The sequence below is a fragment of the Bufo bufo genome, chromosome 2 (genome assembly GCF_905171765.1).
Source record: "Bufo bufo chromosome 2, aBufBuf1.1, whole genome shotgun sequence".
Lineage (NCBI taxonomy): Eukaryota > Metazoa > Chordata > Amphibia > Anura > Bufonidae > Bufo > Bufo bufo.
This window is the reverse complement of record NC_053390.1, coordinates 330,594,643-330,610,101: the sequence shown is the minus strand read 5'-3', so window position 1 is coordinate 330,610,101 and position 15,459 is coordinate 330,594,643.

Genomic DNA, 15,459 nt, shown 5'->3' with positions numbered 1-15,459 from the left:
TCCTGTATCAATTAAACCCCTGATCGGCCCGATATGTTCATCTTGAAGGTAGGAGTCCACAAAGTATCGACCTTTGACCTGAAACAAATCACATAAAAAGTTAGGGTGAGTGTTCTTTTCCTGTTTTCTGAGAGCGTGACCTCTCTGCAGCGTCGCGACCTCTGGTGAATCCTTCACATTCCTGCTGCAGAGAGCAGGAGTAGTAGCCCCCACCTTAGGGGAAAACTGGACTAAGTCATAGTTTATAGACGGTTCACAGCCTGACGCTGATACGATAGGATCACTTGTTGGAGAAGACACAGGATTGTATGGATCGACAAGATTAGTCTGCAAAATAGATAACATATTAGACACCTCCTCCCTAGCCCCAACTTTAGGGTCAGGAGCACTGCAAGGCAAAATATGATTAGAAGTCAATTTAGATTCTTCATCAACCACCTTGGTTACCTTGCATTGGCCTGGGCTCTGACCCTGCCCTTTTTGTTTTATGGGGCTGAGCTGGGACCTGGAGTTGCCCCTAAAAAAGGTTCAGGCTGTTTCCCTTGGGACCCCTGGGACAACTTACTTACTATGTCATACAGCTGGGTCATTTGTTCAGCCAGTTGATCAAACCTGTTTGGTCTGCGTACATTTTGATTTTGTGGGGCGGCCTGGTTATTGGTGGGTGACCCACTTCTAGGTGAACTTGAGGGTTCCTGCCTATCTTCCCTTTGTTGTCTGGGCCTGTTGTTCCAGTTCCCATACCCCCCTCTATTGTTAAAGGGCCTAGACCCCTGGGGGCCTCTATTGTAATAGGGACGGTAGTTAGACCTTTCAGCACCAGAATCATCTCCCTCTGACCCATTGAGGTTTTGGGGTTTTATCTGTTTGGGTCCTACCTGTTGTTGCTGGGTTTGTTGGACAGGTCCTGTTGATTGAGGGTATTTACGTGGCTGCGTTTCAAATCCCAAGCTAGGGTTTACCTTAGCTTCAGCTACATTTTGCTCTGGGGACTTTTTGAACCTCCTCTCACCTGTTTCATGGCACTCAGTGATATTATACAGTGTGGTGGCAGCTGTCACCAACCTATCCAAGGGAGCTGCAATATCAAGATCTCTAGCTAGGCTAAGTTTGATTTGGGTTGTCATTGCATCATAGAACAGCTGCTTAAACTCTTCAGATTCCCAATTTGGGGACCTATATGCTAATCCATAGGCATTCTTAAGGACAGAGAGGAATTCACGGGGGCTCTGATTGGGCCTACATGTAAGCTTATATATCTCACGTTTTGCAGCAGTAATGGTTCGGTAAGGTCCGAATTCTAGTTTAATTTCATGCAAAACATCTTGCCAATTTTGAATTCCTCTATCTCTAAAGGAAGTAAAATAATGACGGTACCTATCATCAAATGCCCATGGTAGGAATCTGATCCTATCAACATCGGAGTACAACTTTAAAGAATCCATAGTGGATTCATACAGTTCTAAGTGGTTTGCTATTTGAGGAGAACCTTTCTTAGAGAACTTGGGTACAGTGGCATTCAGAAACTTAATGATGCTTGAGGAACTCTGATCTTTTTCTGAATACTGAGGATTTTTCTTTCTAGAGACCACTTCAGCATATGTTGGTCGCCTGGGACCCTGATCTTTCTTATGGGCAAACTTATGCTTGCGTGGTAGGGAATAAGACACACGCTTTCCCGTATCACTATCAGAATTATATGCACTTTGATCACTTCCATGAGACACATATGGTGCAGGGGATTTAACCCTTGCATCTCTCTCCAGAGAAATGTGTGGAGAGAAACTTCTAGGGGTTTCTATGTCGCTGACACCTAGTAAGGTGGTTACAGTTTGGAATGCCCGTTTTAATTGGGTTAATGCCTCCTGTCTAATCATGCCATCATTTCTTGGTGGCTTGTGGTCTGGAATGTAGTCTACTTTAAGAGCATATGACGACATGTCTAGATGTTGGGGCGTGAGATTTGGGGGGTCTGGAAATCCCTCAGTATCAGACGGATCTTGATCAATATCAATTATAGTATGGCTTGATTTGTCTGCCTGCTGAATTTTGGAATGCCGGAGATGTAACTTCTCTAAGTCACTTTTTGCCCTTTGATATGCATCATGGCTGAGATCAAGGTTGTATTTTAAGTCCTTAATCTCGGTCTCTTCGACTTTGAGATTTGCTTTTAGCTGGGCTACATAGATCTCCATTTCCTGCACAGATTCACTTCTCTTTTGTGAGTGAGTACTGACCGCCAGTAATGCATATAATACAGGTGGCAATGTGCATAAAAGGTGTTGGTCCTTTTTGTTTTTATCTTGCAACACATCAATATATGTCAGGTATCTTTCAATCATGCCACCTAACTGCCATATATCCCCACGTTCTTCCTTGGCTTTTTCCTGTAGCTCATCAATCCATTCATTTATATCTTTATCAATTTTGTTCCGTGAGTGTATATATTCAACAACATTATGGATGAGCTGCGTTGGGCTGGGTGGACTGCCTGCTGTAGCATAGTCACTACCCGGGTCACTGCCTGTAACACCCATCTTTCTGATCAATAATCAATACACAGATGTAGCACCACACTGGCTTAGCCAAGAAGAAATGTGGAACCTTTCACTATTTGCACAATCAATTAAAGAATTACTCGATCTCGGTGCGGACCTCCATTTATGTCATATATCTTCTATATGAAAAGAATTTTCATATAAAAGAGAGGATAAAAAAAAAATGTAAAAATATATTATCCTTCAGGCGGACATAAAAACGCCTCTAAGTTCTTTTATCAAGTATCTTAATTTGATTTGTGCAAGCAGTGAAACAAAGGAACAATTGTATATGCAAAATATATAATCGTTTATTATAAAAACAAAGAATATAAAAACAATACAACTGCAAAACAAATGATGAAGTTACAACGTAACATCCGAAATGTACCACACGGTGGTGTTCACACACCCCTATCTGATCAGCACAGTATGATTTATTGATACATGACCACCTGTGTCATACTTTTAACAAACGGACTCATATACCAAGAGAAACTTAGGATCTTCTGTTATCAAACAGGCTATAACAATAAAAACACGGATTTACAGGAAAATAACTGTTATCCCTTGACTCTGTTTTCCTATGACCAATCAAAAATATATGATATTAATATGATAAAATATTCAGCTCGGCAAACAGACTAAGGAAAATAACTTCCCAAGGATTTGGTCCTCTTTTCAAATAATGTCAGATCTTCCATTAACAATATGCATCTTTGCTAAGAGAATAATCAGCATTATGGAGGCACCTAACACTATATATTCCCACAATATGGGAACTCTTGACTATATACCGAGAGAAATATCTTATTAATATCATGAGTAGTAGGCAAAATATACGTTACCGGGTCAAAGGTAGACAGAGTTCAGATGGGACCAGTTCTGAGGAACTTTCCTAGTAATCCAAAAAGAGTAATCCAAGTTTCTTCTGGTAAAGTTTTCTTTTTGATTGAATGAATGGATGGATCAATGGATCTTTTCTCTAGCTTCCTTTTTTTTTCTCTTCTTCTTCCCCATGCTACTCCGCACACGAGTAATTATTCCCCCCCTTATCTAAGAATCATCCTCTTTAGATTAGGGATTCCCAATCAGGTAGGGTGGGTGTATTCGCATGCTAATAACATCATGATGTCACATCAATTCCTAATATGGAATCGAACAAATAATGAAATAATATAATGTTGCCCATCTGCCTCCAGATGGCACTGCGGTACTGTAGGTGAATATAACAACTTTTTAAGCATTAAAATTAAATATCTAATAATACTTTCACATGAACTTTTTGACCTATCTACCATAAATCACTGAGGAAGGTCTTTTCCTTACACTTTTAATTACCTATATCCTGGACTAGTTGGAGTTGACTGTCTTCTCTTATCTTTTGAAATATGGGTTGACTTGATGAAAATTTTATGTAGCGGCTTTGATGCTGGGCATCGGAACATGTAGATTTCACTTATGTACTCCCATGAATAACTATTGTTTTGAAATCCAATTAACTTAAACTTACTTGTTTCTGTAGTTGTTTCTTCTAAATGGTAAATACATGGTATAACATATATATAAATCGATACATTGTTACACATAGATAACACCTTATGTGAATTATTGATTAACATATGTTGTAAACTAAATATACCATGCAGAGATATATATATATATAATTATGAATATATAAATTGAAGCTCATACAGCAGGTGTGCTCCAAGGACATGAGTCCTTATCAAGTAACCATGTCCCCTCTAGACAGACATGTTTTTAGGGAGTTGGCATACTCCTTACCAGATGGTCTCATATCTTTAGCACTAACTTTTTAAATACAATGTTCATTTATGTTCCCAATTATTTTTATTTTTTTATATAGACTGAACTTGCCATGAACTCATCTCGGCTTTTTCAGCCACATAACAAAACTTTGGTTCAGGCTGAATCTTATTCTTAAAGGCAATGAGATGAGCATTCATTTTGATTATAACGTCATTAGATAATATTGTATACGTATGAAAATGCACAACAGAGGAGGCCCTAAGTCCTCTTTTATATAACCATATGGGTGTCACATAAATTTTGTGTAAAATATTAAATTGTACAACAGTGTGGTTAAAATTATGTGAAACCAGCTTTAGGCTTTCCCCTATATTCTCCCAGTTTGGAGGGCCCACCTCTGAAAGAAGAGAAGACCAGGCTCTCTGTCCTGGAGAGAGAACATCCAGAAAGAGATTATCCATTAAGTGTCTATAACAGTGTGATAGTTTAATTCTCGTGGCGGTTTTCTTACAAATTAAATCGTGTAGAAATACAGGAGTATCTATAATAAATAAGTGACTATTCAAAGTGCTAGAAAGTGCTGACCTCAATTGGAAGTACACATACCAAGCCACCTCACCTAAATTTACCCTTAATTCCATGAGAGGCAAAATTTGTCCACCACTGACTACTTGATGTAGGTACTGAACATTTTTGGTCCTCCAATACTGGCGGCAGCTTAAGTCATTTAAATTAAAGAGTTTTGGGTTATGCCATAATGGGGTGCAGATAAGTGATGCCTTGACTCTGCACCAGCTCCTTATGGCCGACCAAGTCTTTATAGCCATTCTGCAAAAAAATGAGTATCCGCTCAGTGTATTTAATAGATAATCAGATTCCAATACGGTGAAAAAATCAGAGAAACCTGCATCCTTCACCACTCAACTGCAGAAAGGGCTATTTTCCCAGTCATTAAAAAGACAGAGTTGGGAGGCCACAAAATATACCCTAAAATAGGGGAGGTTAAGACCTCCCCGATTGTAGGGCATGGAAAAATAAAGTGCCTTCAGTCTCACGCGCTTCCTCCCCCATAATAAATCATTGAGCATCCGCTCTATCAATCTAAAGTACTTATCTATGATCCATACAGGCGAGCTGCGCAGGACATAAAGAACCTGGGGCAGCACTACCATTTTTATTAATGAAATTCTGTCCGCTCTTGCTGGCAGAATTTTTTGCCATATCTTAATTTTGGCTCTCAACTTCATCAGCAAGGGAATCAGGTTAAGTTGTAAATATTCCTGTGGTTTGGCAGAAACTGTTATCCCCAGGTACCTTATTGAGTCAGAGATCGTTAACTGATTATTCCATTCACCTCGCAACTCGTCTATAGGGAGGAGAACGGTCTTCTCCCAGTTGATCTCAAGTCCGGACAAATCGGAAAAATGACCAACCAGGTCCATTATGCGAGGGAGAGTGGTGTCTGTTTGATGAATAAAAACCAGGATGTCATCTGCGTAAAGGGATACACGGTCGTGCTTCCCCATTATGCCAAAACCGGCCACCTTTGGGTCCTGTCTTATCATAGCCGCTAAAGGTTCGATATAAATATTAAAATAGAAGAGGGGAAAGGGGACAGCCTTGACGGGTGCCTCTTTCTAAAGTGAAACTCTCTGTCGTCGAGTCATTGATCCTAATCCTGGCAGCTGGAGAATTGTAAAGTAGCTGGACCATCGCCATAAATCTTGGGCCAAAGCCCATTTTTTTCATTACCTCCCAAAGAAAAGTCCACTCCACCCTGTCGAAGGCTTTTGTAGCATCCAGCGACAGGATGGAGCGGGCACCATGCCCCGGGGACTGAATATTCATGAATAGCCTGTGCAAATTGTGATGGGTACCCCTTTTTGGCATGAAGCCATTTTGATCTGGGTGGATAATGGTGGGCATAACCCGCGAAAGCCTCCTAGCCAAAACTTTTGATAGTAACTTAGCGTCGGTGTTTAATAAGGATATTGGTCTATAGGAGCTCAATTCTGCCGGGTCTTTATCCTTTTTTAGAATTAAAACAATGAGAGCCTCCATTATAGAGTATGGTAGTCTCCCTCCCTGTGTTGCTTGGGAGAAAACCTCTAACAGCTGGGGGAGAATCACATCACTATATTTGCGATAGACCTCGTATGGAAGGCCATCTAATCCTGGCGATGAGTTCCCCGAGATAGACCCAAGGGCCTCCTGCAGCTCCGTAAGAGACAGATCCTCCTCCAGATATTCTATTTGGGCTTCATTTAAGGTAGAAAGTGGAATTTTCTCCAGGAACCGCATCGCCAGTTCAGATGACAAACCTGGGGAGGATCTATATATCTGAGCAAAATATTGTAGAAAGGTGGTCCCAATTCCCTCTGAATCTGTAATAGTTTCCCCCTCTGCATTACGGATCAAAATAATAGATTGTTTTTTCTTGTCTTGTTGTGTAATTATTCTAGCTAAAAGCTTACCTGGACGTCCAGACTCGATGAAATAATTGAGCCCCTTAAAAAATACCCTATGGTTCGCTTTCTCTGTTACATATTTCCCCAGAGCACAGCTAGCCTTCTGCATCTCTTCCCTGTTATACTCATTGGGGTGGCTAGCATATCGCTCAGTTGTGAGTGCACTAATCTTAACCAATTCCTCCTCTTTCTTCCTAAATGTTCTCTTTGCTGCGGCAATCTCACTTATAAAAACCCCCCTCAAATATGCTTTCAAAGCATCCCATACTATATTGATGTTGGCAGAGGGGAGATTCACCTCCCAAAAGGAGGACATCAGTAGTTTAATCGACTGCAGATTGTCCATAATAGTGAGCCAATATGGATTCAGCTTAAATCCTAACCCCCTAGTATCCTTGTTCTCCCCGCTGCGAACCTCAACCAGTACGGGTGAGTGATCCGAAACTGTTCTTACTCCGTATCGCATCTTACGGATATTGTTCAAGTTGCTCTCATTGGTGAATGCTAAATCAATTCTAGACATTGCTCTGCCGCCCCTGCTAACACAGGAATATACTCTCTTTCCTCCGCCAAAATGTTCCCATATATCCACCACTCCCACCTCTGAACAGAACTGAGGCAGCGGGGAATTGCAAAAATTCCTCCCCCTTTCCGCATCTAATGTAAATCTATCTTTGTTGGGGTCCATAACTGCATTGAAATCCCCCATCAAGATTAAGCGGCATTCTGGTCTCTTTTCAAAAAAAAGCATTAACTGATGCAGTGGGTACATTGAGAATGGCGGAGGTATGTAGAAAAAAGCGAGGATATAACTGTAGCCATGCAGCTTACCATGCAAGAAGATGAATCTACCCTGATCATCTATCTGGGATTTTATAAGAGTGAAATCTATGGAGTTATGAATAAGAACCGAGATACCCCTAGAAGAGCCGCTAAAGGTGGAATGATACGATTGAGACTGCCATCCCGTTGTCAGACGGGACAAGGTTTCTTTAGTTAGATGAGTTTCTACTATACAGATAATTGCTGGAAGGTATCTTTTTAATGCATCCATGATCGCTTGCCTTTTAACTCTTTCCCCGAGCCCTCTGACGTTCCAAGCTACAATTCTAGTGGACATCAATCACAACAAAGGAAAAAAGAGAAAAACAAAACCAAAAAAGGAAAAACAAAAACAAACCCCATTCCTGCAAGGTGGGTTCCCTCCCCCCCTTCCCTCCCGCCCCCCCCCCTCTCCCTTGATCCGCCCGAACTAATTAGCGAACCTCTAACCTCCGGCCGTTCTCCCCCAGCCTAGCCCCCCCTCCCATCCATCCCTTCAATCATAATAGTGTGCAGTTTCAAATGCCTGTTTGATCCATCCAATCTGACGCTTGTAGTGGTGTCTCAAAGAAAAGGGAAGTCCCGTTGTGGATTACTCTTAATTTCGCTGGATACTGTAGGGAGTATTTAATCTCCTTAGCCGCCAAGCGTTTCTTTATCTCTATGAAGCTTCTTCTTTTTTCCTGGGTCTGCCGCGCAAAATCAGGAAAGAAGAGCAATTTAGTGCCCTGATATTCAATGGGTGTGCATTCTCTTGCTCTTTTCAAGATCATGTCTCTATCAGCGGACAGTAATAATTTGATTAAAATTGCGCGCGGCGGTCTCCCTGGAGTAGGTTTCCCTCCTGGGATTCGGTGGGCTCTTTCTATTTGAAACATAGAAGAAAAATTATCGCTGCCAAGACTATGCATAGCCACATCTTTAAGTTGTTCCTCTAGGTGTCGGCCTTCAACTCCCTCTGGAAAACCAATTATGCGGACGTTGTTACGCCTTGACCTATTTTCTAAGTCCTCTAACTTATTTTGAAGTGCTTGATTTTCTGAGGCAAGAAGCAGAGTTTTAGATTTTAACATGCCCATATCCATTTGCAAAGAGTCAACAGTTTTTTCCACACTGAGGACTCGATCCCGGATCTTTACTAGGTCTTCTCTTATTAGTGAAATATCGCTCTGCACTGACCCCAATTGAGTGGACATTCCTTGCACTAAAGTGCCGTTGTTTTCCACAGCGCAAAGGATTTTATCCAAGACAGATGGGTCATATTCAGTTCGCATTTGTGCAGAGAGACATTCCTCGCCTACCTCCTGGTCCGCGTCCTCTAATCCATCCTCAGAAAGTTCATCATTTTGGGGAATTTTAGCTAATTTTTTCAACTTGGCAGGAGGTTTAGTTTTAGCTGGATTCTTTTCATTTAAAAAGGGTGATTTCAGAAACTTGTCAATTATTTTCTGGGGTCTTAGCCCCCAGCTTAATTACAGTCAACTGAGCGTCGCTTTGGGGCCATCCTCCCCAATTATTATTTTTTTTTTCCCTTTTCTTTCCTTTTTTCTTTCCTTAAATTTTCCTCTCCTGTTAGTTTTATATATTTTTTTTTTCCACCAAGAATTTTTTTTTTATTTCCCCTTTTTCCCCTACCTCCCTACCCCCTGCTCTCCCTCCCTCACCCCTCTTTATCCTCACCCTTATCTTTCCTTTTGATTTATACTCTCCTTTATATCTCCCTTTATTTCTTTTCTCCTTTAATATTCTTTCACCTTTTAACCCTCCTCCTGTCCTCTCCCCCTTTCTCCTTTTTTTCCTTACTCCTTTTTCTTTCCCTTTTCTCCCCCTCCTCCCCGTTTAACCCCTCAATTCCCCCCTCAACAAGCACCACAGAGAAAAAAGGGAGGAGAAAAAAGGGGAAAAAAGAGGTAATAAACACCACAGAATTTCAACAAAAATCTATCCCCTCATTGCAGCAATGTAGCAGGGAGAGCAACAGTACGGCGGATATAGAATGAATAGAAACTCTGTTCTCACGTGTCCGGATCCTTAGTCCCGGTGAACGCCGTAACTGTGGCAGCAGATCAAGAGCCGGAGGGAAGGGGAGACGGCAATGTAGAAATAAGGTGGCAGCGGGGTATCCGACAGGATGAAGGCAGTCCAGTGGCAGATGAAAGCGGCAAGGTGGAAATCAGGGGGAGCAGGCAATCCGGGGAGCAGGCAATCCAGTGGCGAGCAGAGCAGCGAGGCAGCGGGCAAACCAGGTACACAGGCAAGGCCAAACAGTCGGGGCCAGTGGAGAGAAGCGGCAGGCAGGGCAGCGACAAACGAGGACGAGAGGCGGAACAGCGAGGCAGCCGGATCCAGGGGCAGAGCAGTAGAGCGGCACCTACAGCCAAGAGAGAAGACGGGACACCCGGAGCAGCTACCAGCAACCGGCAGCGGCAGCCAAGGCGTCCTCCAGCAGCGGGTTGAAGCAATCCAGCGACCAGACCAGGTGGAGCGCAGCGTCACAGCTCGCAACTCAGGGCATCAGCTGAGACTATATTTTCAGGAACACCATGCAGGCGTACTACGTGTTCAATAAACAAGGATGCTAAGGTTTTCGCACCAGGGAGCTTACTTAAGGGAACAAACTGCACCATCTTGCTAAAACGGTCAACCACCACCCAAACCACTGACCTCCCCTCAGAGGGGGGCAGGTCAGAGATAAAATCCATGGAAATGTGTGACCATGGCCTGCAGGGAATGAGTAGTGGTTGTAGTTCACCAGCGGGATGTGACCTCGGGGTTTGAGATCTGGCACATACCAAAACATAAGATCACACATCCTTAGATAAAGTGGGCCACCAGAAAGACCTCAAGAGTAATTCCTTAGTATCAGGGCAGTTGGATGAATCTCTTATTCCACACTTATTGAGCCAAGTAGGGGTAACATATAATCTATGATAAATATTGAACTGTATTAGGACATGATTGAAGTTGTGGGATAGTACATCTGGGTTAGTAAAAATACTCCCCCACCCTACACTTTGTATATTTGGGCAATCCCTCACCCAAGCCTTTTGCCCTGGTGATTGTGTCTCAGAGAACCGTGAATTAATTAATAATTTATATATATTTGAAATCTTCATTCTTACTGGTGCCTTCCCAAACCTCTCATTTAGCGGGGAGGAATTATCTATTTTTAACAGTGATTTATCATCCAAACTAAAAAGTGCCGAACGAAGCTGGAAATACCTAAACCATGACAAATTCTCTACACTATGTGATAGTTCCACAAACGGCTTAATTTCTCCTTTTTTAACAACCTGTGCCAGGGAAAGAATCCCATTCTTTTGCCAGAATTGATCCTGTGCTATACCATCTAATATCTGTAAGTGAGTATTGTGCCAAAGAGGAGTGAATGTGAGTGATCCTTTTACCCCCAACCATTCTCTAGTAGCAGCCCATATTTTCATTAGTAGTTTTATAGTCCGTTTATGCCCCCGGTCCCTATTAGTCAATAACCCTGATTCCAAAAGTGTAAATATATTATTATGTGGAGAGCTTCTTACTAGGCTACTTAAGAAGGTGCTATTTGGCCATTTACTGCACGTCCATAACTGGGCGGCAATGAAATAGCCTTTGAAACATGGGAGGTTTAGACCCCCATGGTCCAAAGGCTTATAAAGGTATTCCAATCTGAGTCTCACTCGTTTTCTTCCCCAGATCAAATCATTGATTACCCTTTCCATTAATTTGAAATATTTATCCTCTATCCAGATAGGTAGATTCCTAATAACATAGAGAAATTGGGGTAGAATTACCATTTTAACCAGTGAAACTCGATCCGCTCTGGATAAGGAAAGTCTTAGCCAAGTCCCTATTTTTGCTCTTATTTTGGTTATCAATGGGGTCAGGTTAAGATGTACCGAGTCTTCAACCTTGGGCGATATCATCATGCCCAAGTATTGAAAGGTATCAACCAGATCTAGCTGGGTTATCAAGGGTTCCTCTTGGGACACTGAGTCTATTGGCATCAGAATAGTCTTTGACCAATTTATATCTAGGCCTGATACCCCACCAAATAGTTTAACATTATGAATAATTCTTGGGACAGTTATCTCTGTGTTATCTGCAAAAAAAAGAACATCGTCCGCATATAAAGAAATACGATCTTCCTCTCCTAGTATTCCGAAACCTTTAATTTGAGGATCCTGCCTAACAGCCAGAGCCAGAGGATCAATGTAGATATCGAACAAGAGTGCAGATAGTGGGCAACCCTGCCGGGTACCTCTATTTAGATCAAAGCTCGAAGTAAGGCTCCCATTGAGACTCATCCTGGCCGTAGGGGACCTATAAAGTGTCTTGATCATATTTATAAATCTCTCCCCAAAGCCCATCCCCGCCAAAACCTTCCACAAAAACCGCCACTCCACCCTGTCGAAGGCCTTTGAGGCATCTAGAGACAGGATAGAGCGAGCAGACCCACCTGATGCCTGTATATTGGCAAAAAGCCGGTGGAGGTTATGATGAGTACCTTTGTTTTGAATAAAACCGTTTTGGTCCGGGTGGACAACAGAGGCGATTACCCCAGAGAGTCTTGTGGCCAAAATCCTCGCCAGGAGCTTTACATCGGCGTTCAACAGCGAGATCGGTCTATAGGATCCCATGTCTATGGGGTCCTTACCTTTTTTTAGAATTAATATTATTACCGTTTCCATCATTGAACCCGGCAGGTTCCCCGCCTCCACCGACTCAGCAAGGACCTCCAACAATCTAGGAAAAACATCCTCTTTATATCTAACATAGAATTCGTATGGAAGTCCGTCCGAGCCGGGGGTGGAGTTACCCGCACATAATTTAATTGCGCCCTCCAGCTCCTGGATAGAGAGATCGGCCTCAAGTACCTTCCTTCGTGCCAAAGTAATAGTGGGAAAAGCTATACCATCAAGATAGGAGTCCATCAATTCATCCGTAATCTTACAATCGGCTCTATAGAGGTCTGAGAAGTAATCAAGGAAGGCCCTCTCTCTGGAGTCGTGTCCCCTAACCATCCTCCCATGGGGCAGTCGTACAGGGAGTGCAGAATTATTAGGCAAGTTGTATTTTTGAGGATTCATTTTATTATTGAACAACAACCATGTTCTCAATGAACCCAAAAAACTCATTAATATCAAAGCTGAATATTTTTGGAAGTAGTTTTTAGTTTGTTTTTAGTTTTAGCTATTTTAGGGGGATATCTGTGTGTGCAGGTGACTATTACTGTGCATAATTATTAGGCAACTTAACAAAAAACAAATATATACCCATTTCAATTATTTATTTTTACCAGTGAAACCAATATAACATCTCAACATTCACAAATATACATTTCTGACATTCAAAAACAAAACAAAAACAAATCAGTGACCAATATAGCCACCTTTCTTTGCAAGGACACTCAAAAGCCTGCCATCCATGGATTCTGTCAGTGTTTTGATCTGTTCACCATCAACATTGCGTGCAGCAGCAACCACAGCCTCCCAGACACTGTTCAGAGAGGTGTACTGTTTTCCCTCCTTGTAAATCTCACATTTGATGATGGACCACAGGTTCTCAATGGGGTTCAGATCAGGTGAACAAGGAGGCCATGTCATTAGATTTTCTTCTTTTATACCCTTTCTTGCCAGCCACGCTGTGGAGTACTTGGACGCGTGTGATGGAGCATTGTCCTGCATGAAAATCATGTTTTTCTTGAAGGATGCAGACTTCTTCCTGTACCACTGCTTGAAGAAGGTGTCTTCCAGAAACTGGCAGTAGGACTGGGAGTTGAGCTTGACTCCATCCTCAACCCGAAAAGGCCCCACAAGCTCATCTTTGATGATACCAGCCCAAACCAGTACTCCACCTCCACCTTGCTGGCATCTGAGTCGGACTGGAGCTCTCTGCCCTTTACCAATCCAGCCACGGGCCCATCCATCTGGCCCATCAAGACTCACTCTCATTTCATCAGTCCATAAAACCTTAGAAAAATCAGTCTTGAGATATTTCTTGGCCCAGTCTTGACGTTTCAGCTTGTGTGTCTTGTTCAGTGGTGGTCGTCTTTCAGCCTTTCTTACCTTGGCCATGTCTCTGAGTATTGCACACCTTGTGCTTTTGGGCACTCCAGTGATGTTGCAGCTCTGAAATATGGCCAAACTGGTGGCAAGTGGCATCTTGGCAGCTGCACGCTTGACTTTTCTCAGTTCATGGGCAGTTATTTTGCGCCTTGGTTTTTCCACACGCTTCTTGCGACCCTGTTGACTATTTTGAATGAAACGCTTGATTGTTCGATGATCACGCTTCAGAAGCTTTGCAATTTTAAGAGTGCTGCATCCCTCTGCAAGATATCTCACTATTTTTGACTTTTCTGAGCCTGTCAAGTCCTTCTTTTGACCCATTTTGTCAAAGGAAAGGAAGTTGCCTAATAATTATGCACACCTAATATAGGGTGTTGATGTCATTAGACCACACCCCTTCTCATTACAGAGATGCACATCACCTAATATGCTTAATTGGTAGTAGGCTTTCGAGCCTATACAGCTTGGAGTAAGACAACATGCATAAAGAGGATGATGTGGTCAAAATACTCATTTGCCTAATAATTCTGCACTCCCTGTATAGTCCTCAACAGCAGGGTGAAGCTGTGGCAGAGGAAGAAGTGCATCATGGGTTTGGTTGGATACAGCAACAGGAAGTGCTACATGCAGGATGTGAAGAATCCAGAGGAGGTCAGGACTAAAGGAGAGTCAAAATTGAAAAAAAAAAGCACGGAAAAGATGTAAATGAATAAGAAATTACATGAGCATATCTAATAAAACCATAGTAATTCCAAAAAACCCTTTAAGGCCTCCTTCACACGAATGTATGCGCCCCGTGGTCGTGCTGCGGACCGCAATGCACGAACACCGACCGTGGGGCAGCCGCAGCGGATCGCAGACCCATTCACTTTAATGGTCTATCTTTTTCTGAAACTGAAGTATGGGAATAAACTCCACGGAAGCACTGTAGGGCTTCCATAGGGTTCCGTGCTTCCGTTCCGCACCATTCCGCATCTCCGAATTTGCGGACCCATGGAAGTGAATGGGTCCGCATCCGTGATGCAGAATGCCCACGGAACAGCGCCCGTGTATTGCGAATCCGCAAATGCGGTCCACAATTCGGCAACGGGCAGCACACGTTCGTGTGCAGGAGGCCTAAGAGGCCAATGCCCTTCTGCCACACAAGATAACATTTGTCATAGTTTCTGCCTTGTACAGATGTTTGACTCTGAATCTGCACGTTATGCCTCTGCTTCCACAATCAATATAATTTTCTTTGGCACAAATTCTCAATAAACCATCAATAGAGCTTCCGCTTCCGATTAATTGGCACCATTTCTTAATAAAGTCTCGATTTGTGAGTAATTAATGCAGACTCAGCACTTAAATAATAACATACATAAAACAAATTAAGCAAAACAACATCTTCTCATTCTCTAACAAGGAGAAATTGGTTTGCTCCTTAGTGTCTTATGCGGCCAATCAGTGTTAATACGCATGAACATAAAGCAGCCATCTCATTTTCACTGTGCCAGGTGTTCAATAATTGTAAAACTGAATAATTTACAGCAGAGCATCCAGTGTATTTCTCGTTTCAGATGATATCATTTTACAATGCAAAAGAAGACATCTGAGATGCTGTTTAGGTTTAACAAATCTACCTATTCATTGACAAGGTATTGTGAGCTAAAGCCTCTGCCAGTGGAAGAGGACTGCATGACCCAAAGAGAATGCACAAGAGCAAAGCCTATGGAATTCCAATTAAGTTAGAACAAGGTCAGAGGAGAATAATTTGCCCAATCAGAATTAATGTGAATGAAAGCGGAATGATGAAGG